This window comes from Ranitomeya variabilis, chromosome 7 (assembly GCF_051348905.1).
Source record: "Ranitomeya variabilis isolate aRanVar5 chromosome 7, aRanVar5.hap1, whole genome shotgun sequence".
NCBI classification, from domain to species: domain Eukaryota; kingdom Metazoa; phylum Chordata; class Amphibia; order Anura; family Dendrobatidae; genus Ranitomeya; species Ranitomeya variabilis.
This window is the reverse complement of record NC_135238.1, coordinates 60,040,155-60,065,205: the sequence shown is the minus strand read 5'-3', so window position 1 is coordinate 60,065,205 and position 25,051 is coordinate 60,040,155. Positions and strand designations below refer to the sequence as shown.

The following is a 25,051-nucleotide window of genomic DNA, read 5'->3' as shown; positions in this document are numbered from 1 at the left end:
GTGGAAGAAGTCTGTGAGGGCCACTATACTGTGTGTGGGAGAAGTCTGTGTGGGCCTTCATACTGTGTGGGCGAAGTCTGTGTGGGCCACCATACTGTGTGTGAGAAGTTTGTGTGGGCCTTCATACTGTGTGTGGGAAGGCTATGTGGGTCTTCATACTGTCTGGGGGGCTGTTGGTGACCATACTGTTTGTTGGCGTGAGGGCCATCATACTATGTGGGGGAGCTGTGGGGACATAATTTTGTGTTGGAGGCTGTGGAAGGGGGTGGGTCAAATTATGTGGGAGGCTGTGATAGATCATACTGTGCAGGGCAGCTGTTAATCAAGGTCCATCTATGTTTATCATACTTAGGGCTAAATAAAAGCAGCATGATTTACTGTTGCTTTTAAGGATTATAAAAATCAGTAAATTATATGGTTTTGATTAGCTGGTGCAGGTAAGAATACATGTTACAATGAGCCATATCGTAACATGTATTAGCAGTAGCAGCAAGTCATCATACTTATTTCTGCTCAATACAAAGTTATAAAATTATATAAATAATAATAATGTTGGTTTAGCCCTTCACTACAGTCAGGGCTCCTCCGGAAAATTAATTGCCCACTCTTATTCTAGAGAAAGAATTCAACAGTCGGCAGATTGGGACTGTTCTATATGTGGTTACTTATCGGATGTAAAGTACAGAGTAAACTGGACCCAGAGCTGTAAATAACTTATATCTTTCAATTGTATCCATACCTTCCTGTGTAACTATGTGCATACATTCTGAATATAATATAGTATCAGACATATTATACAATGACAGTAAAACATGGTTTTGAAGTTAAAGCAACATCCATCATTTATTTTTATTTCAGCGTGCAAGTGGCGCTACTAATCTAAGTTCTCTGCCCCTAGTCTTATACTTACCAGCTGCCATCTTCAGCTCTTTGCGGTGCCGCTCCGCTCCGCAATTGCCATCTTTGTGACCAGAAGTCAGAGGTAACGGTCACAAGCTCTCAGTGTAAGTCTTTGAGGGCTTCTTTCTGGCTTAGCTCTCACTATCATAGACTTACATTGAGTTGTGACTTCTGGATCCCTCCAACAAACATTGAAGTGATCCGGCAGGTCACAAACTGCTTTAGACCGACCGAAGAAGCATCGAAAAACGATAAAGTTGGCAGCCAGTAAGTATAAGACTAGTGGCAGGTAACTTAGATTAGTGACACCACTGTAGCACGGCAATAAAAAAAACACTGGAGTGATGCTAGAAAGTTTCAGAAGGAAGATGGCCTGGGAAAAAAACAGTAATTCTCAGTTTACAAAATTTCTCAAGTTAATAAAATTAAATAAAAGACAAGAGAGATATGTTCTTGGAGAATGGATGGGTTGGTATGTCAGCTTATCCAAAGAAGCCAGCAAAGGTAAGGGGGAAATTAATCCCTTTAGCTTTTCTCCTTTGTCTAGTGCAAATTTATATAGTCATGCTGTGATATATAATATTCATTACACATATTATTGCAGAACTAAAGTTTATTCCATGCAGTGCTTTAAAAAAGCTGGGTATTAATCCATGCAGAAAATGTAACAGAATTATGTTGGTTGTCATCCATAACCAATTATATATTTTTTATTCATTTTTATTTAATTTTTTTTCCCCAAGAAATTCAGATTTTTTTAATTTTACTAAGTGCCTAGCTATATACACACACACACACAACCTATACTAGACATAGAGTACCAAGTCCAAATATGTAAAAATATATATCAATTTTTATTTCAAAATTACAAGTAATAACTCACATATGATAAGAAAAGGCGATGGAAAAAGTGGCGCACAGTGTCACAGGGGCTGGTTCCATTGGCACTTCCATACACAGGTTATAATGGGTGAGATGCCCTTATTTGGTTAACTATCCCTACCATGATCTGATTCCATGATGTGGATATTTCTGGGTTTGCTGTCCTTTTTTTTTACTTATAACATGTGACAATATAACTTTATCATGATGTGGATACTTCCCAGTCTGTTGTATAAACAACTCTGATTTCTTGATTATTGGCAGTGGATCAATATGCATTATCTGCACTGTTATATATCATACCATCATTGATTATGTATATTGTTTTTATGGCTCTTACCCCATACCTGATACGTTATGTATGGATTTGTGCAGTGGGAATTTGTTGACACTGTGCGCCACTTTTTCCATTGCCTTTTCTTACCATATGTGAGTTATTACTTGTAATTTTGTAATAAAAATTGATACATATTTTTACATATTTGGACTTTGTACTCTATGTCTAGTATAGGTTGTAGGTTTTGGTAGAGTGTCCGTTTTTTTGTCCAATACAATGACACTACAGTGTGTCTTTAATTCTTTGTTTTTGGTTTCGTTGATATTGAATATGTGCTTAGCTATATAGTAGATACATTAGGCAGAACATTATGCATGTTTATGTGTTATGGTTCCTCTGTTTCCCTGCTTTATATGTATGCGCGTAGAATTAGTACAATCCTTTCACACCAAGCGTGCTTTTGCTGCCCTCCCTTGTTCATTTCTGTTGTCACAGCAGGAACTAAGATCACAGCTAAGCACATTTATATAAAGAATCATAAGTGAAGTCTAGTGGAATGAAGTATATAAATAAAAAGCCAAATATTATTTTATGCAATTAACCTACATGTGCGTACTGTAAAATCACAAGGATAATGTAAGCGAAATTTGTTTTGTTAATTGTTTATAATTCAAGATGCAAGAATTAATGAAATATAAATAACATGAAAAGTAAATAAAAATCACAAATAAAATTAAGTAAATTAAATGAATGATTTCCATGATTATGTTGTTAAATTTCAAAGGAAAATTAAAAAGATATACATTTATAAATGTAGAATAATATTGTCCATTCTGAGGTTATTATTATTAACCCACAAAGCTCATAACATTATCTAACCCACAGAGTGAATACCTTATAAATAAATAATTTTGGCAGAATTCCTCTTTTTTGTTTACCCTGCCTCCCAGAAAAAAACAACAAAACAAAATGAAAAATTATCAAACAGTCATACAAAATTAACATTTTAACAATGAAAATGTCAACTCATCCCAAGAAAAAAGAAAAACAAAAATCTTGATTTGTCATGGAAGAACAGAAAAAGACTCTGGCAATACAGAACAAGAAATGAAATACAGTCTATAAAAGTGAATTCATTGTGGAAAGGAAATAAGGAAAAAAAACGTGTAAATATAGTATTGCCATAATAATACTCACATGCAGAAACAAAACTGTAAATAAAACAGCAAAGGCAGAATTGCTGTTTTTCTTAAATTTAGTAAAAACGTAAGACTTATCCCCAAATGGTAACATTGAAAATAAAAACTGGTGATAAAAAAGAAGCCCTCATATGGCTATGATAATCTACTATATAATTGTCTAAGGGTCACTTCCGTCTGTCTGTCCTTCTGTCTGTCTGTCGCGGTTATTCGTTCGCTGATTGGTCTCGCCAGCTGCCTGTCATGGCTGCAGCGACCAATCAGCGAGGCGCACAGTCCGGAAGAAAATGGCCGCTCCTTACTCCCCGCACTCACTGCCCGGTGCCGGCATACACCCCTTCGCTCACTGCTCACACAGGGTTAATGCCGGCGGTAACGGACCGCGTTATGCCGCGGGTATTAAACCTGTGTGACCAAGTTTTTTACTATTGACGCAGCCTATGCAGCGCCAATAGTAAAAACACCTAATGTTAAAAATAATTAAAAAAATAAAAAATGATTATATACTCACCTACGCCGCCTTTCCCGCTCCTCGCGATGCAACCGGCATGTTCCGTTGGCACGGATAGAAAAAAATGATGAAGGACAGCATCCAATCCAGGTGAAAAAAACTTCTTTTATTGTGCCAAATGCAACGTTTCAACCATCAAAGGTCTTTTTCAAGCATACAAAATGATTAAAATGGCGGCTTTAAATAGGGAATGGTTGTAAATCCCACTAATCTCTTTACAAGAAACCGCCCATATAATTTACATACAAATATATAATAAAGTGAACAATATATAAAAACACACATTAATACATCACATCTACCTAAATAAATGTGTCAATTCTTATTTATATGGAGAGATTCCTACACTGACGAGGATGCCACTCGGATTATTGGGAATGCACGGACTGATGTTTCTTTTTTGAGTACTCCGTCATGTGATATGCTAAAAAGGAAATATGAAAATGAGAAACGAAGACTAATCTCATTTGAATTGCATATGTCAACATTGACTGAATACTATAAGGTTCACAGGATACCTCGTGGACTACGGCCCCATTTACGGCCTACATTGATGGCAGATAATACAACATTCTGTGCCAAATTTGAATCTATTACGAATAAGTTCTGTTTTGATCTTATGCTCTTGAACATTGAATTTTTGAGCAAGGAAATAGAGACTTTGAGAAAAAGTATCATGGACTTGGAACAACAATTGGGTAAACAGCTGACAGCACAGGAGATGTGTACATTTAAGACCCGATTGAATGAGAATCTTGCTAAATTCCGTAAGGACAATGAAAGCACGAAAAGAACAAAATGGTTTCGTGATACTGAAGATTATAAAAGTGGCCATGTATTTTCATGGCAGATGGGACCACAGTCTTCTTTTTCTAATTATAAAAGGAATAATAAAAAATTTCAGCCACGCAGGCCCAAGAAGATATAAGATAATAGACAACAATTTGGGTTTACCACTGGTGATTCTGATTTGACTGGTGATGACTCTAATATGGGGGCCTGGGGGTCTGCTCATTTTTTAGTGAAGGACACCACCATAGCCACCTGTCATGAATCCCAATGGCTAGGGATAGCAAGGGACAAGCAAAGTAATACAAAATATCGGACGAGCTCTAGGGTGATGGAACCTGGGCTGACCGCTGCCCTACGCCTGACAAACGCAACTAGAGATAGCCAGGGAGCGTGCCTACGTTGGTTCTAGACGCCACGCACCAGCCTAAGAGCTAACTAGTACTGCAGAGAAAATAAGACCTCACTTGCCTCCAGAGGAATGAACCCCAAAAGGTATAGTTGCCCCCCACATGTATTGACGGTGAAATGAGAGGAAGGCACACACATAGAGATGATATATATAGGTTCAGCAAATTGAGGCCCGCTGTAAACTAGAAAGCAGAACGATACAAAAGGGGTCTGAGCGGTCAGCAAAAAACCCTAATCAAAAAACCATCCTGAGATTACAAGAACCCATGTGCCAACTCATGGCACATGGGGAGAACCTCAGTCCACTAGAGCTACCAGCTAGCATAGAGACATAATAAGCAAGCTGGACAAAAAACCAAACAACTGAAAATCAGCACTTAGCTTATCCTGAAAGATCTGGGAGCAGGTAGGAAGGAACCAAACAGAGCACATCTGAATACATTGATAGCCGGCAAGGGAATGACAGAAAGGCCAGGTAAAATAGGAAACACCCAGCCTCTGATGGACAGGTGGAAACCAAAGGCCGCAACCCACTAAAGTCACCCAGTACCAGCAGTAACCACCAGAGGGAGCCCACAAACAGAATCCACAACAGTACCCCCCCCTTGAGGAGGGGTCACCGAACCCTCACGAGAACCCCCAGGGCGATCAGGGTGAGCTCTATGGAAGGCGCGGACCAAATCAGTCGCATGAACATCGGAGGCGACCACCCAGGAATTATCCTCCTGACCATAACCCTTCCACTTAACCAAATACTGGAGTTTGCGTCTGGAAACACGAGAATCCAAGATCTTCTCAACAACATACTCCAATTCTCCCTCCACCAGCACCGGAGCAGGAGGCTCAACCGAAGGAACAACGGGCACCTCATACCTCCGCAACAACGACCGATGGAACACATTATGAATAGCAAACGATGCTGGGAGATCCAAACGAAAAGATACAGGGTTAAGAATCTCCGAGATCCTATAAGGACCGATGAACCGAGGCTTGAACTTAGGAGAAGAGACCTTCATAGGGACAAAACGAGAAGACAACCACACCAAATCCCCAACAAGAAGTCGGGGACCCACGCGGCGACGGCGATTAGCAAACTGCTGAGTCTTCTCCTGAGATAACTTCAAATTGTCCACCACCTGATTCCAAATCTGATGTAGCCTGTCCACCACCACGTCCACTCCAGGACAATCCGAAGACTCCACCTGACCAGAGGAAAAACGAGGATGAAACCCCGAATTACAAAAAAAAGGAGAGACCAACGTGGCAGAACTAGCCCGATTATTAAGAGCAAATTCGGCCAGCGGCAAAAAAGCAACCCAGTCATCTTGATCAGCAGAAACAAAACACCTCAAATAAGTTTCCAAGGTCTGATTAGTTCGCTCCGTCTGGCCATTCGTCTGAGGATGGAATGCAGACGAGAAAGACAAATCAATGCCCATCTTGGCACAAAACGTCCGCCAAAATCTAGACACAAACTGGGATCCCCTGTCAGAAACGATATTCTCCGGAATCCCATGCAAACGAACCACGTTCTGAAAAAATAAAGGGACCAACTCAGAGGAGGAAGGCAACTTAGGCAAGGGCACCAAATGAACCATCTTAGAAAAGCGGTCACACACCACCCAGATAGCGGACATTTTCTGTGAAACCGGGAGATCAGAAATAAAATCCATGGAAATGTGCGTCCAAGGCCTCTTCGGGATGGGCAAGGATAACAACAACCCACTGGCCCGAGAACAGCAAGGCTTAGCTCGAGCACACACTTCACAAGACTGCACAAAGGTACGCACATCCCTAGACAAGGAAGGCCACCAAAAAGACCTGGCCACCAAGTCTCTAGTACCAAATATTCCAGGATGACCAGCCAACACAGAAGAATGGACCTCGGAGATGACTCTACTGGTCCAATCATCCGGAACAAACAGTCTTTCTGGTGGACAACGATCCGGTTTATCCACCTGAAACTCCTGCAATGCACGTCGCAAGTCTGGGGATACGGCGGACAATATTACCCCATCCCTAAGGATACCAGTAGGCCCAGAGTCTCCAGGAGAGTCAGGCACAAAACTCCTGGAAAGAGCATCTGCCTTCACATTCTTTGAACCTGGCAGGTATGAAACCACGAAATTGAAACGAGAAAAAAACAACGACCAACGAGCCTGTCTAGGATTCAAACGCCTGGCAGACTCAAGGTAAATGAGATTCTTGTGATCAGTCAAGACCACCACACGATGTTTAGCACCCTCAAGCCAATGACGCCACTCCTCAAATGCCCACTTCATGGCCAAAAGCTCCCGATTACCCACATCATAATTGCGCTCGGCGGGTGAGAATTTTCTAGAGAAGAATGCACATGGCTTCATCACCGAGCCATTAGAACTTCTCTGTGACAAAACCGCCCCCGCTCCAATCTCGGAAGCATCAACCTCAACCTGAAAAGGAAGTGAAACATCTGGTTGACACAACACAGGAGCAGAAGAAAACCGGCGCTTAAGTTCCTGAAAGGCCTCCACGGCCGCAGGAGACCAATCAGCAACATCAGCACCCTTTTTAGTCAAATCAGTCAAAGGTTTAACAATACTGGAAAAATTAGCAATGAACCGACGAAAAAAATTAGCAAACCCCAAGAACTTCTGAAGGCTCTTAACAGATGTAGGTTGTGTCCAGTCACAAATCGCCTGAACCTTGACGGGATCCATCTCAATAGTAGAAGGAGAAAAAATGTACCCCAAAAAAGAAATCTTCTGGACTCCGAAGAGACACTTTGAGCCCTTCACAAACAGAGAATTGGCCCGCAGAACCTGAAACACCTTCCTGACCTGTAAAACATGAGACTCCCAGTCATCAGAAAACACCAAAATATCATCCAAATACACAATCATAAACTTATCCAGATATTCACGGAAAATATTGTGCATAAAGGACTGAAAGACTGACGGAGCATTGGAGAGTCCAAAAGGCATTACCAAATACTCAAAATGGCCCTCAGGCGTATTAAATGCGGTTTTCCACTCGTCACCCTGTTTTATCCGCACCAAATTATACGCACCGCGAAGATCTATCTTAGTGAACCACCTAGCCCCCTTAATGCGAGCAAACAAATCAGTCAATAATGGCAGTGGATACTGATATTTGACTGTAATCTTATTCAGAAGGCGATAATCTATACAAGGCCTCAGGGAACCATCTTTTTTTGCCACGAAAAAAAAACCTGCTCCCAGAGGGGACGAAGATGGACGAATATGTCCCTTTTCCAAGGACTCCTTAATATAATTCCGCATAGCAGTATGCTCTGGCAGTGACAGATTAAATAAACGACCCTTAGGGAACTTACTGCCAGGAATCAATTCTATAGCACAGTCACAATCTCTATGAGGAGGGAGCGAATTGAGCTTAGGTTCCTCAAAAACATCCCTATAGTCAGACAAAAACGCAGGGATCTCAGAAGGAGTAGATGAAGCGATTGAAATCGGAGGTGCATAATCATGAACCCCCTGACATCCCCAGCTTAACACAGACATTGTTTTCCAGTCCAGGACAGGATTATGAGTTTGTAACCATGGCAGACCAAGCACTAGTACATCATGTAAATTATACAGTACAAGGAAGCGAATCACCTCCTGATGAACGGGAGTCATGCGCATGGTCACTTGTGTCCAATACTGCGGCTTATTCATAGCCAATGGTGTAGAGTCAATTCCCTTCAGAGGGATAGGAACTTCCAGAGGCTCCAGACTAAAACCGCAGCGTTTAGCAAATGACCAATCCATAAGACTCAGGGCAGCGCCTGAATCCATATAGGCATCGACGGAAATGGAAGACAGTGAAAAAATCAGAGTCACAGACAAAATGAACTTAGGCTGCAGAGTACCAATGGCAAAAGATTTATCAACCCTTTTTGTGCGTTTAGAGCATGCTGATATAACATGAGCTGATTCACCACAATAAAAACACAATCCATTTTTCCGCCTATAATTTTGCCGTTCACTTCTGGACTGAATTCTATCACATTGCATAGTCTCAGGTGCCTGTTCAGAAGACACCGCCAACTGGTGCACGGGTTTGCGCTCCCGTAAACGCCGATCAATCTGAATGGCCATAGCCATCGACTCATTCAGACCTGTAGGCGTAGGGAACCCCACCATAATATCCTTAATGGCCTCGGAAAGACCATTTCTGAAGTTAGCAGCCAGGGCGCACTCATTCCACTGAGTAAGCACCGACCATTTCCGAAATTTTTGACAATATATTTCCGCTTCATCATGCCCCTGAGAGAGGGCTAATAAAGCCTTTTCAGCCTGAATCTCTAGGTTAGGTTCCTCATAGAGCAATCCCAATGCCAGAAAAAACGCATCCACACTGAGCAATGCAGGATCCCCTGGTGCCAATGCAAATGCCCAATTCTGAGGGTCGCCCCGCAGGAAAGATATTACAATCTTGACCTGTTGAGCAGGGTCTCCAGTGGAGCGAGATTTTAAAGAAAGAAACAATTTACAATTGTTCCTGAAATTCAGGAAGGTAGATCTATCTCCAGAAAAGAACTCTGGAATAGGAATTCTAGGTTCAGACATGGGAGTGTGAACAACAAAATCCTGTATGTTTTGAACTTTTGCCGCGAGATTACTCAGGCTGGAAGCCAAACTCTGGACATCCATGTTAAACAGCTAATATCAGAGCCATTCAAGGGTTAAGAGGAGGTAAGAAGCAGCTAGACAGCAATTAAGGGCTAGGCAGCAAAACTCTGAAGGAAAAAAAAAAAAAAAAAAAAAAATTTCCCTTAAACACTTCTTTTTCTCCTGCTTCAGCCCAAACAATTAACACTTTGTGGGCCGGCTATACTGTCATGAATCCCAATGGCTAGGGATAGCAAGGGACAAGCAAAGTAATACAAAATATCGGACGAGCTCTAGGGTGATGGAACCTGGGCTGACCGCTGCCCTACGCCTGACAAACGCAACTAGAGATAGCCAGGGAGCGTGCCTACGTTGGTTCTAGACGCCACGCACCAGCCTAAGAGCTAACTAGAGTATGCAAACAGAACAAAACATACATCAGGAGGGATCTCCTTTACTTAATATATCCTCATTAACAATAAATACGTGACCAGATTATCTTATATGGACCCACTACTAACTGATTTTCATATCCATATCAGTCCGGGGTGGATTGTTTATTGCAGTTGAGTCACCTACTAGTCGCCATAATGTGATTAGACGAATATAATAACAACTTTCTGTTTCATTTTCTTCAATATAATGTTTCTTTTTTTACTGGAACTATATGTAACTATGTTATCATGGATTATACAATTTTGGATGGACATGGATTATCATTTGTACAATTTTGTAAATATCTAATTGGTTGTTTTGTTCTGTTTGCATACTTTAGTCTGACGAAGGTCAATGTAAAGACCGAAACGTTACAGCATAATTTTGGAACGTGTTTCTTCAATAAAGAAAATTTTGTCTAAATAGTACCATTTTTTGAGTGCCGGGACTTATTTTTCTCATAATTATAAGGGAGTGGTGACCCTTGTCTCAGGCACCTGGATCCTTACACTTACGAAGAGGAGTGACGTGTCAATTTTTTCAGTTTAAGAGCTAACTAGTACTGCAGAGAAAATAAGACCTCACTTGCCTCCAGAGGAATGAACCCCAAAAGGTATAGTTGCCCCCCACATGTATTGACGGTGAAATGAGAGGAAGGCACACACATAGAGATGATATATATAGGTTCAGCAAATTGAGGCCCGCTGTAAACTAGAAAGCAGAACGATACAAAAGGGGTCTGAGCGGTCAGCAAAAAACCCTAATCAAAAAACCATCCTGAGATTACAAGAACCCATGTGCCAACTCATGGCACATGGGGAGAACCTCAGTCCACTAGAGCTACCAGCTAGCATAGAGACATAATAAGCAAGCTGGACAAAAAAACAAACAACTGAAAATCAGCACTTAGCTTATCCTGAAAGATCTGGGAGCAGGTAGGCAGGAACCAAACAGAGCACATCTGAATACATTGATAGCCGGCAAGGGAATGACAGAAAGGCCAGGTAAAATAGGAAACACCCAGCCTCTGATGGACAGGTGGAAACCAAAGGCCGCAACCCACCAAAGTCACCCAGTACCAGCAGTAACCACCAGAGGGAGCCCACAAACAGAATCCACAACAGCCACCACTGGAAAAAGAGGTGTCGGAGAGGTGGCAGAAAACATAAAAGGAATAAGACCACAGGAACAAAGGACAACCCGCAATGCCACGATGAAATTGAAGAATATGGAGGAGAAACGGGGAGTCAACATTTGAATGAAAAGACTCAGGTGGTAAATATTTCATCCTATGTATTATCAGAAATTGAATTGAGAGTTTTGGAGAAGGGATTGTTCTTTTGTCCCATGAACTTGCCAGATTGGTTTGAGCTAGAGACTGACTTGTTTTCTTTTTTTAGGAGGTGTCGTTTAACTACATTTTTTTCAGGTAAACAACGGGGACCACCTGGACCTACTGTTAATGCTGATGGTTTTTAACTTGATGGTTTGGATTTGTTCAATAAAAGTAATTTTCAACCCCCTACCACGAATCATGTTGTTGAGACCTACATCCAGCTGGTCAAGAAGGACTTTGAACAATTTAAAAAAACTTATAAGAACCGTGATCGTCACAATTTGACTGTGGATGAGAAAAAAGCTTTGGATGAACTTTCTAAAAATACTCTGATTACTATAAAGGCCGCTGATAAAGGTGGGGCGGTGGTTGTAATGGACACTAGTAAATATAGGGCTGAAATATTACGCCAATTGGCGGATGTTAACGTATACTGTAAATTGCCCAATGATCCTACTGTGTGTTTTCAAAAGGAACTACAGCTTCTAGTCAATGAGGCCTTGAATGATGGCTTGATTGACTTGAAGCTGTCTGAGTATTTGTTGGTTGATTGTCCTGTTAAACCCTTGATATATGTATTGCCAAAAATACACAAAGACTACTTTAATCCTCCAGGACGCCCAATCGTGTCAGGTAGGGGCTCTATGTTTAATAAAGTGGCCATTTTTCTTGATAAGGTATTGTCTAAATTTGCCAATTCTGCACGATCATATATCAGGGATACGAATGATTTTCTAGACAAAATTGAGAATATAAATGTGACAGTTGACACAATTCTGGTGTCTTTTGATGTTGTCTCCTTATACACTTCAATTGAACATGCTAAAGGCTTGGCGGCCGTTGATGTGGTGCTATCGGGCTCGGACATGGGTGGGGGCTGTGCACGTCTGGTCCTCACGCTGCTTGAATTCATTCTCCGGAAGAATTAATTTATTTTTGGAGATGAGTTCTATTTGCAGTTGAGGGGTACCGCCATGGGGTCCAATGTGGCCCCCACTTATGCTAACATCTATATGGCGGTACTTGAGGAACAGTACGTGTACAGTTCCAGGTATTGGTCCCATGTCCGGGCCTGGTGGCGCTACTTCGACAACGTCTTTGTGATATGGGAGGGACATTTACAGGAGCTTCTTGAATTTCATTGTGAGCTTAATAACATCTTCCCTGAGTTAGGATTTACAGTGACACATTCATATGATCAAGTTCAATGTTTGGACACATTGGTCTATAAAGATGGATCTTCATTAAAGACGGATCTTTTTGTCAAGAGCACAGACAGAAATAGCCTGTTGCAGTTCAATAGCCATCATCCCAGAAATATGGTTGAGTCCCTACCCTGGAGTCAGATGTTGAGGGTTCGCAGAATTGTGACAGATGAGTCACTCCTTGACTCCAGGCTAGATGTGATGTGCAAGAAATTTGTGGATAGAGGTTATCCTGACAGCACAGTTACAACACATAGGAAGAGAGTTAAGGAGATCTGTAGGACAGATACAAGAAAACAAAATAAAAAGAGTAAAGACATGCGAAATCCATTCGTGTCCATGTTCAATACAGCTAGTCGCCAAATGAACAATATCCTGGTTAAACACTGGGGTTTATTAAAACAAGGTCTTCCCGGAGTAGATGGGTTTTCTGAACCCCCGATTTTTTCATTTAGGAGGGGTCATAACATAAAAGATAAGCTTGTTAGGTCTGACATCGGCCCTGAACGGACGACTGTACAAAGGACATTGGCGCCACCCAGGATGGGAAATTTTCCCTGCCTGGGGTGTGCCCGTTGTGGCAATTTAATTAAAGGTGATTTCTTCTATCACCCCCATACGGGGAAGAAAATCTATATCAGGGGGAGGTACACTTGTACCTCCGGCTTTGTTATATATTTGATAGTGTGTCCATGTGGTTTGACCTACGTAGGTGAGACCACCATGGAGGTCAAGGTACAAATTGGTAAGCACAAAAGTACCATCAGGACCAAATTGGTGGAATTGCCGGTGCCTAAGCATTTTGTGGAGAGTGGTCACTCGGTTAGTCAGTTGAGGTTTAGGGTAATTGACAGTGTACCCCCCTTGAGGAGAGGAGGTGATAGGGTCAGATTGTTGAAACAGAAAGAACTAAAGTGGATCTCTAGACTTGGTTCCCTTTATCCGGGAGGTTTGAATATTGAATATAACCTACAGTTATGTGCTTCTTAAATATACGTGCGGTATCTAGTCAGTGTAGTCTGTTTTTAATAATTGGTTGTTTTAATTGGTGTTTTGTATGGAGAGTTTTCCTATGGTTTATTATTGTGGGGTCTGAATATAGACTATCTACATTGTTATTCTAATAAGATAGCTATGGCCACTTTAAGCAAAATGTGCCTGTCCTCGTCACATCACAAATGTAAGCAGCTTGAGGCTGGGTTAGTACCAGCATGGGAGACTGGCTGGGAATCCCCAATATGATGGCTTGGGTGCCTTTTACTAGAAAAAAAGAAAAAAACAGGTGGTTGTCCGGGTAGCGTGTATAGTGTGTATAAAGATAAATTGGTCCCCTTCCTTTCAAGAAACCATGGATATGGTGTATAAATGTTAGGCAAGTAGGGAGTATAGTTTTTGAATGGCGAGGTTTTTTAACCTCTTGTTATGTGCATACGCCCAGTTAGAATAATGGTTCTCCTGTGGTCATTGTGGAAGTTAATATCGTTGTGATGTATTGGCGTGATATTTTATTTTCCGAGGTGGAGTAGAATTACGATCCTGGATATGAAGATTTATATAAATCACATGCCATGATTATGTAACTTTGTCCTCCTACAGTGTGGGAGCCGGCACCGTGTTTGTGTGTGGGCGTGTCTTACGGCTCGCCTGGGCGTGTCCAATGGGCGCTGCTCATGTGGAGCTGGGTGTCATGCGTATTCGCATACCGCAGTTGTCACTGCACGTTGGAGAGAGGCCGAATCTCTGCTGGATATGACGGGTAAGCGAGGCCCCGATCAGGTGATGTGGAGTTTACTTTGGATTGGTTCTACTGCGTCAGCCTGAGATTCTGGCGCGATAGCCAATGGCAGCCCTTGTATCAGACCATGCTGGTGATAGTGCTGTGATTTGCTGATATATTTAGTGCTCTGATTGGGTTAAACTGGACATGTGACCACTTTTTGTTGGTAGCCTATAGCAGTCCTTGTAGTAAACCATGCTGGAGGTAGCGCTGTGATTTGCTGATATATTTAGAGCTCTGATTGGGTTAAACTGGACATGTGACCACTCTTTGTTGGTAACCAATGGCAGCCCTTCTATTAGACCATGCTGGGGACAGTGCTGTGATTTACTGATATATCTGGAGCTCTGATTGGGTTAAACTGGACATTTGACCATTCTTTTGGTAGCCAATGGCAGTCCTGGTATTAGACCATGCTAGAGATAGCACTGTGATTTGCTGACTCTTTTAGAGCTGTGATTGGTTTAAACTGGACATGTGACCACTCTTTGTTAGGTTACATCTTATTGGTAGTGAATTAGTGACCAAAGCACCTTTTGATGTAACGATTGGTTTAGATACAACAGCATGTTTCTGTTTATTTACGTTTGATGTACTCCATGTGCTAGTAGTGACATCTATAGCGTTTTTATTAGGAATCTCTCCATATAAATAAGAATTGACACATTTATTTAGGGCTGTCCCACACGTCCAGATAATTCCGGTACCGGAATAAATCGGTACCGGAGTTATCCGTGTCCGTGTGCCTGGGAACTCACGGAGGCCATACGTGCGGCACACGTGTGCCGCCCGTATGGCGAGTGGGTACCACACGGAGCGTGTGGTACCCACTCTGCATGGTGCTGAAGCTGCGATTCATATCATCCCTGCAGCAACGTTTGCTGTAGAGAAAATATGAAGAATAGTGTTTAAAATAAAGATCCATGTGTCCGGCGCCCCCCCACCCCCTGTGCGCCCCCCCACCCCCTGTGCGCCCCCCCCGCTGGTCAGAAAATACTTACCCGCCTCCCTCGCTGCTTCCTGGTCTGGCCGCGGCTTCTCCTGCATGCGGTCACGTGGGCCCGATCATTTACAGTCATGAATATGTGGCTCCACCTCCCATAGGGGCGGAGCCGACTATTCATGATTGTAAATGATCGGCCCCACGTGACCGCATACAGTAGGAGCCGCGGCCAGACCAGGAAGGAGCGAGGGAGCGGGTAAGTATTTTCTGACCAGCGGGGGGGCGCACAGGGGGTGGGGGGGCGGCGGACACATGGATCTTTATTTTTAACACTATTCTTCATATTTTCTCTATAGCAAACGCTGCTACAGGGAAGATATGAATACCGGCTTCAGCACCATGTGGGGGGGACAGCGCTTACTGTAGCGCTGTCTCCTGCACGCACACGGACCCCAGACGGAGAATGTCCGTGTGAGGTCCGTGTTTTACGCGGACCCATTGACTCTATTGGGTCCGTGTAAAACGTGCGCTCCCACGAACACTGACATGTCTCCGTGTTTGGCACACGGAGACACGGTCCGCAAAAAATCAATGACATCTGCACAGATGCATTGATTTTTATGGGTCTACGTGTGTCAGTGTCTCCGGTACGTGAGGAAATTGTCACCTCACGTACCGGAGCCACTGACGTGTGAAACCGGCCTTAGGTAGATGTGATGTATTAGGTTACGTTCACACAGGACTTTTTTGCTGCGTATTTTTGCTGCGTTTTTTATGCTAATTTTCAGCTGCTTTTTACAGTACCAGCAAAGCCTATGAGATTTCAGAAATCTCATGCACACACATTGGGTTTTTGTTTGATCAGTATTTTCTGCTTTGCTGCGTTTTTTGGACATAGGGCATGTCACTTCTTTCAGCGTTTTTGCTGCGTTTTTGCAACGTTTTTTCACCCATTGACTTGAATGGGTGATGGAAAAAACACTGCAAAAACGCAGCAAAAACGCATGTAGCATTATTTGCTGCGTTTTTTGTGAAGAAAAATCATGGTCAGCAGGAAGTGATCTCACAGCCAAGAGCTTAGGGGTGTGGTTAGTGAGGTGTGAAGAGCCATTGTGAGCCATTGTGAGGTGTGAAGAGCCATTGTGAGGTGTCCTGATTGTGATCTATTGTGAGGGAGTTTCTGGTAGTGAGGTGTTAGCCATGTCTTGGTATAGGAGGATGAGCATTAATGTTTCTCAACTAATCATGGAGGTAATATTTTTTTTAATTTGTGATATATCTATCTATCCGATTGTTTGCAATGGTACACTTTGCGATGCTCATGTGCTGTTATGTACATGTTCATGTGTTCTGCATGTGTATGTTTGTATCTTCCTTGTCATGAATGTTGGCTTCATTTCATCTTGCATTTGGTAATTACTTTTTCAATTATTTTTCCAAGGTGGAAGCAATGCCTGTAATTTGGGATGTAGCTTGCCCAAACTACAGTGATCGTCAAAAAAAGGCCGATGCATGGCATGTAATTCGCCGTAAATTGTTCCCCCGCTGGGATGAAGGCGATGCTAAGCTCCACTAGGGTCACTCAACTTTATTATCATGCACAAATAGACAAAAAAACGCACCAAAACCTCACAAAAAAACGCATCTATAAGCAGCTGAAAATTGGCATAAAAAACGCAGCAAAAATACGCAGCAAAAAAGTCCTGTGTGAACTTACCCAAAAAACGCACCAAATACGCACCAAAAAAACGCACCTAAATTAGCATAAAAAAACGCAGCAAAAATACGCAGCAAAAAAGTCCTGTGTGAACTTACCCTAAATGTGTGTTTTTATATATTGTTCACTTTATTATATATTTGTATGTAAATTATATGGGCAGTTTCTTGTAAAGAGATTGGTGGGATTTACAACCATTCCCTATTTAAAGCCGCCATTTTAATCATTTTGTATGCTTGAAAAAGACCTTTGATGGTTGAAACGTTGCACTTGGCACAATAAAAGAAGTTTTTTTCACCTGGATTGGATGCTGTCCTTCATCATTTTTTTGGGTATGTACACTTCCACTTTGGTCCGTGGGACTAGGACGGGCATCCCATTGCCAGTTTTGCTGTCAGCTACTCTCTGAATTTCAAACCGTTGGCACGGATGGTCTGGCAGAAAGTCCTGCGCGCCTGCGCGGAAAGGACCTGCCGTGACGTCACGGTCATGTGACCGCGACGTCATCACAGGCCCTGCGCGCCTGCGCAAGCAGGCTGGGACCGGAAGCGGCTGCCTGTACCTCGCACAGGCGACAGAACTACAAGTATGGGGAGTATGTTAGAACTACAAGGGGCCCTTGGATCGGAAGGTGAGTATGTTTATTTTTTATTTTTTAACCTGTGACATACGTGGCTAGGCAATATACTATGTGGCTGGGCAATATACTACGTGGCTCTGTGCTGTATACTACATCGCTGTGCAATATACTGCGTCACTGGGCAATATACTACGTGGCTGGGCAATATACTACATGGCTCTGTGCTGTATGCTATGTCACTGGGCAATATACTATGTGGCTGGGCAATATACTGCGTGGCGCTGTGCTGTATGCTACGTCACTGGGCAATATACTATGTGGCTGGGCAATATACTGCGTGGCGCTGTGCTGTATGCTACGTCACTGGGCAATATACTACATGGCTGGGCAATATACTACGTCGCTGGGCAATATACTACGTCACTGGGCAATATACTACGTGGCTGGGCAATATACTACGTGGCTCTGTGCTGTATACTACATCGCTGTGCAATATACTACATCACTGGGCAATATACTACGTGGCTCTGTGCTGTATACTACGTCACTGGGCAATATACTACGTTACTGGGCAATATACTACATAGCTGGGCAATATACTATATGGCTGGGCTATATACTATATGGCTGGGCTATATACTACGTGGCTGGGCAATATACTACGTGGCTCTGTGTTGAATACTACGTCACTGGGCAATATACTACGTCACTGGGCAATATACTACATGGCTGGGCTATATACTACGTGGCTGGGCAATATACTACGTCGCTGGGCAATATACTACGTGGCTGGGCAGTATACTACGTCACTGGGCAATATACTACGTGTCTGACCAATATACTACGTGGGCTGTGCTATATACTACGTGGACATGCATATTCTAGAATACCCGATGCATTAGAATCGGTCCAGAATATAAGCAATACAACCACCCAGAAAGTCTACTCTGAATGTCTCTGACTCAAAATATCAAACAAATACAGCAAAGTCAGCCCTTTAAATCATAGTTAAAACTTAGCATTTATTAATACACCTAGAATAAAAATATAAATAGAAATAGTGTACATAAAGTGCTCATGATTAACAGTGCACTAGATAAAAAATGGCACAATCTCACCCAAATTTTTAGCTGGCCCTCGGACTTCTGCTCCATATACCATGAGACCAGATGATGGGGAGAAAGGACATCAAGACCAAACAAACGACATAGGGGGGAGTGGGGAACACGGGGTCCTCTTTACCCTGTCGTGCCCCTTGCAATTAGCTCCCGCCCTTTCAAGGGCAGTACCCAAGTGTGAGTCTATTTTTCGGTGCCCCTGGTAAATATAGCCACCCTGAAAAAAAGTGTGTGTCTTCCCTACGCGTTTCCCCACCCGTTTGGGGGGTTCATCAGGGGAAGTTTATCCGGGCTAAAGAAAAACGGACGAAGTCACCTGCAGTGGCAGGGTGTGACCTCTCTGTATGCCGAGATCCTGTGTATAAGAAAAAATGGTCTCTCCATTTTTTCGCGTAGGGAAGACACACACTTTTTTTCAGGGTGGCTATATTTACCAGGGGCACCGAAAAATAGACTCACACTTGGGTACTGCCCTTGTAAGGGCGGGAGCTAATTGCAAGGGGCACGACAGGGTAAAGAGGACCCCGTGTTCCCCACTCCCCCCTATGTCGTTTGTTTGGTCTTGATGTCCTTTCTCCCCATCATCTGGTCTCATGGTATATGGAGCAGAAGTCCGAGGGCCAGCTAAAAATTTGGGTGAGATTGTGCCATTTTTTATCTAGTGCACTGTTAATCATGAGCACTTTATGTACACTATTTCTATTTATATTTTTATTCTAGGTGTATTAATAAATGCTAAGTTTTAACTATGATTTAAAGGGCTGACTTTGCTGTATTTGTTTATTAGAATCGGTCCACCATCTAGTGAAAAATAATAATATGGGATCAGAAAAAAAACATACTTGCTGTGTAGTCCAAAATAGAAACGTTCTAAAAGAGGTTAAACAATAAGTATTGTTGGAATAGGATTTGTACAGTGTGCGCTTCAGCATGTAAGTTTGAATTATTTTAAAAATGTATTACATTTATTTTCATATGCGGAAGAAGACTGGATTTACGTGAATAATCTGCATCTGATTTTTGTAATTTTTGGACCTTATGACAGTTTTTACCATTGATGTTTGATTCTCTTTTCTAGTATGAGCAAACAAGAACTGATTAAGGTTTCCAAAGATTGTCCTAGCAAATCAGTGATAAATGGTTGGAATTAGAATGTTATCCGTGTGATGTCCAATATTTGGCAGACTCATTTACTTAAATGGGTGAATTTGATCCCCAAATTAAACCAAAATAGATGTCTGGTTTTTTTTCAGACCAAAAGCAGGCATATGAAACCACACTCATAGGCTGCGATTAATTAAGGTTAGTGTTTCGTATGCCAGTCTTAATTAGGGATGTACGGAAGTAAGGTGCGCTAAATTCATTAAGAGGTGAACGTCACTTAATGAATTTGTTGCATCTTATCAGTGGTGTTCACCTCGTCAGAAATGTTACACCAGTCGGGAATTGGAGAAACATTTCTGGTGTAAGTCCAATAGAAAGAAAGAAAAAAGATGAAAAAAATGCAGCAACACTTCAAATTCCAGTGACAATTTCTGGTGTAAGAAACACCACCACCTTCCATTAATTTGACTGTCAGGCATAGCCGTGCCCCATCCTGCCTCCCTTCAAAGCTCTACCCATTTTGTCAGAGCTGCTTGAAACTGGCATAAAATCTCTAGAAGTTGCAAAAATTTTGGCAACCTCAACAAAAATTTTGCAATTCTTCAAAGTGTATCACGACAGTTTTCTGACACTTTGAAGTATTAGCCCTACAAGCTATAACGGGTAAGTGTCCTGTCTGAAAAAATATATACCGTAGATAGAACACATATGTAAATCTTGGACTTGTGAATAGGGCCTCACCCTTTTGTAAACAAAGTCTCTTTTATGATACCTTACTGCAAAATATTGTCTCCTGCATGACACTTTCTAAAGGTTAATAATAAATTATTTACTATACACGCTTGTGTATGTATGATCTATAGGGCGTAACTACCGAGGTCACTGCTGCAACGAAGCCCGGCAGGTGAGTTAGCCGCCAACACCAGCAAATACTTCAGCTGGATGTGTGCACTCAGACACATTGGTGGGAGAGTAATCAAGAAGCGATCAGTCATAGATGTCTATGTGTTACATTTTGCAGAAATGAGTTGTGGTTGGAAGACATCATAGTGGTCGGTGCCAGATGACGAGGAAAATGAATAACTTAAATTGGACACATCACTGGTAAATCACTGGATTTACAAGTATACTTATACTATACACTATATACTCAGCTCCTGTGTATAATGTCACTGGTGATCACTGTATTACCTTTTCATTATACACTATATACAGAGCTCGTGTGTATAATGTCACTGGTGATCCCTGCATTACCTGTACGCTGACATTATACACAAAGCTCCTGTGTATAACGTCACTGGTGATCACTGTATTAACTGTACACTACACACTATATACAGAGTTCCTGTGTATATTGTCACTGGTGATTCCTGTATTACCTGTACACTATACACTGTATTATTATTATTATTATTATTTATTGTTATAGCGCCATTTATTCCATGGCGCTTTACAAGTGAGGAGGGGTATACATAATAACAAGTACAATAATCTTGAACAATACAAGTCATAACTGGTACAGTAGGAGAGAGGACCCTGCCCGCGAAGGCTCACAATCTACAAGGGATGGGTGAGAATACAGTAGGTGAGGGTAGAGCTGGTCATGCAGCGGTTTGGTCGATCGGTGGTTACTGCAGGTTGTAGGCTTGTCGGAAGAGGTGGGTCTTCAGATTCTTTTTGAAGGAGAGCAGAGCTCCAGTCTATAATGTCACTGGAGATCACTGTATTACCTTTACACCTACACTATATACAGAGCTCTTGTGTATAATGTCACTAGTGATCACTGCATTACCTGTACACTTACACTCTGTACAGAGCTCCTGTGTATAATGTCACTGGTGATCACTGTATTATCAGTACACTGACACTATATACATAGCTCCTGTGTATAATGTCACTGGTGATCACTGTAATATCAGTACACTGACACTATATACAGAGCTGCAGTGTATAATGTCACTAGTGATTATTGTATTACCTGTACACTATACACTACATAAAGAGCTCCTGTGTATAATTTGACTGATGATCACTGTATTACCTGTACACTATGCACTATATACAGAGCTCCTGTTATAATGTCACTGGTGATCACTCTATTATCTGTACACTATACACTACATATTCAGCTCCCATGTATAATGTCACTGGTGATCACTGTATTACCTTCACACTATATTCTATATATACTATATAGAGAGCTCCTGTTATAATGTCACTGGTGATCCCTGTATTACCTGTACACTGACATTATACACAGAGCTGCTGCATATAATGTCACTGGTGATCACTGTATTACCTGCACACTATAGACTATATACAGAGATCCTGTGTATAATGTCACTTGTGATCACTGTATTACCTGTACACTGACATTATATACATAGCTCCTGTGTATAATGTCACTGGTGATCACTGTGCAGCGCCCCAGAGTCCTGGTCGTTGCAGTAATGTCGCTCGTCCACCATGGGGAGTGATGTTACGTGTGATGGCACTAAAGGAGTTCACCTGACCAGGTATCACAGTCACACACTACACTTCATACTCCAGTCCACCAGGGGGAGCAAAAGGTTCTATGTACTAGGCCACTCCTCACACTCGGGTAAAACTGGTGGGTTGGATAGGAAGTGAGTCAGAAAGCTACCTGGGTTCGACCCAGAGAAGACCTGTCAGGCAGACAGGGGGAGAAGGAGGAACATCTGAGCTGCAGACAGAGGTCCCTGTCAGGGGTGGGATCCTGACAGAGACAGAGCATGAGATAGAACGTTACGGAGCTGCGCCTGCACCTCATTGCGGCAGCATCTTAAGAAAGGACACGTAGCGAAGTATATTGTGGAGAGTGAGAAACGAGATCACAGCACAAGGAGATAACACCGGGAGGAGTTCTGCCTTAAGATCGGCAACATCCTTCTAAGGCGCGTAGCCGGTGGCCGGAACACCGAGGGAGTAATAAGCTCTACGCATTACTTTGAAACACGGCAGGACAGTCAATTCCAAGTTGGCTGCCCAACCTTTACACCTATGAAGACAACGGAGGCAAATTGTGGGAGAGGGGCGTCACTAGGGTCCCTATAAAATAGCTCCAGGCCTACCCCGTCATACTGGTCGTCCTAGCCATACCATCTGGGGGATGGAGAGAGAACATCAGATACATCTAAGAGAGTTGTGAGGACTATCCCGTGGTGCTCAGCAGGGAGGTACTACAACACACAGGCGCTAGTAGGAAGGCTACTGATTTCCACCTGCAAAGGGAACTCTGGATGTGCCTTCGGACGGGCTGGACTCAGCAAGCCCTGCGAACAGTGCTCTGGACTGCGGACGCTGAAGTCTTCAGTAAAAGGTAAAGAGACTGCAACCTTGTGTCCTCGTTATTACTGCGCCTACACCATCACCAACTACACCTCTGGGAAGCCCTGGGGACATACTTCACCTGTGGGAAGGTACACCATCTAGCTGCCATAACATCACCCCAGTGGACCCCTCAGCAGCGTCGGTCATCCTGACCGAATACCACAGGTGGCGTCACGAACACCGTACAAACTTCACCTTTAATTGGACGCCCCTCAGAAGGGCCACGGATTGGGTCGGGCCACCGTGACATTCCCCGAGCAGAGAAGGACCCGGTACCGAGTACCCCATTGCCCTTACGCGTGGGGGCGATCCAACTGTATTATCAGTACAATTACACTATATACAGAGCTGCAGTCCATAATGTCACTAGTGATTACTGTATTACCTGTACACTTACACTATATAAAGAGCTCCTGTGTATAATGTCACAGGTGATAACTGTATTACCTGTACACTATACACTATATACAGAGTTCCTGTCTATAATGTCACTGGTGATCACTGCATTACCTTCACACTATACACTATATACAGAGCTCCTGTGTACAATTTCACTGGTGATCCCTGTATTACCTGTACACTGACATTATTGTTAAATATGCTTATTTTGCACATTCATTTAAATCAGGACTTAACCAGGTGCGTTATTCTTAAAAGAAAAATGTCGTCATATTCACATAAAAAGTATAGTGGTTTATTGATTGTCCATAGAAAAATCACTTTGCAGCAAAAACATAAAACAGATGAAAATACTTACGAACGGATTGTCCATGTGTAGAGATCAGCATTAGTTACTCATCTTTCCCAAGTCCTGAATGGAAGCCGTCTCTTTGTGTGAAGTTTGAAGGTCATGATGGCTGCCAACAGCTGTTGTTCCTTCCTTCTCGGACATCCATGGAGAGAATGAGGGTGAAGATGGGAGATGACAGTCCCACGTGACAAAAGGCCCCCCCACCCTCCTAAAAGACGCTTATATATCTTCTCTACGGATCACGTGTTCCCTGTATATGGAGTTGACTTATACATACACAAAAATAGCTCTTTGTACTGTCAGCAAGAAGCAATATGTTCGGTACAGGATAATTCAATAATTAATATTTAACAATTATACATAGAGCTCTGGTGTATAATGTCACTGGTGATCACTGTATTACCTGTACACTATACACTATATACAGAGCTCCTGTGTATAATGTCACTGGTGATCACTGTATTACCTGTACATTATACACTATGTACAGAGCTCCTGTGTATAATGTCACTGTGATCAATGTATTACCTGTGCATCATACACTATATGCAGAGCTCCTGTGTATAATGTCACTAGTGATCACTCTATTACCTGCATACTTACACTATGTACAGAGCTCCTGTGTATAATGTCACTGTGATCACTGTATTATCAGTACACTGACACTATATACAGAGCTGCAGTGTATAATGTCACTAATGATTACTGTATTACCTGTATACTTACACTATATAAAGAGCTCCTGTGTATAATGTCACTGGTGATCCCTGTATTACCTGTACACTGACATTATACATAGAGCTCCGGCATATAATGTCACTGGAGATCACTGTATTACCTGTACACTATACACTATATACAGAGCACCCGTGTATAATGTCATTGGTGATCACTGTATTATCTGCACGCTATACACTATATACAGAGCTCCTGTGTATAATATCACTGGTGATCACTGTTTTACCAATACTCTGACACTATATACAGAGCTCCTGTGTATAATGTCACTAGTGATTACTGTATTACCTTTACACTTGCACTATATACAGACCTTCTATGTATAACGTCACTAGTGATCACTGTATTACATTTACACTTACACTATATACAGAGCTCCTATGTATGATGTCACTGCTGATCACTGTATTACCT

The 25,051-nt window shown here is 42.4% G+C and overlaps 1 long non-coding RNA gene across 1 annotated transcript in view; it reads left to right on the top strand.

Annotated features, from left to right (window-relative positions):
• The first annotated feature begins 16,335 nt into the window (after window positions 1-16,335).
• Window positions 16,336-25,051, top strand: part of LOC143784944 (uncharacterized) — a 60,087-nt gene continuing 51,371 nt past the window's right edge. The window contains exons 1-3 of the long non-coding RNA XR_013217927.1: window positions 16,336-16,529; window positions 20,661-20,701; window positions 20,819-20,901. This is a non-coding gene — a long non-coding RNA (uncharacterized LOC143784944). The remainder of the gene's footprint in view (window positions 16,530-20,660; window positions 20,702-20,818; window positions 20,902-25,051) is intronic.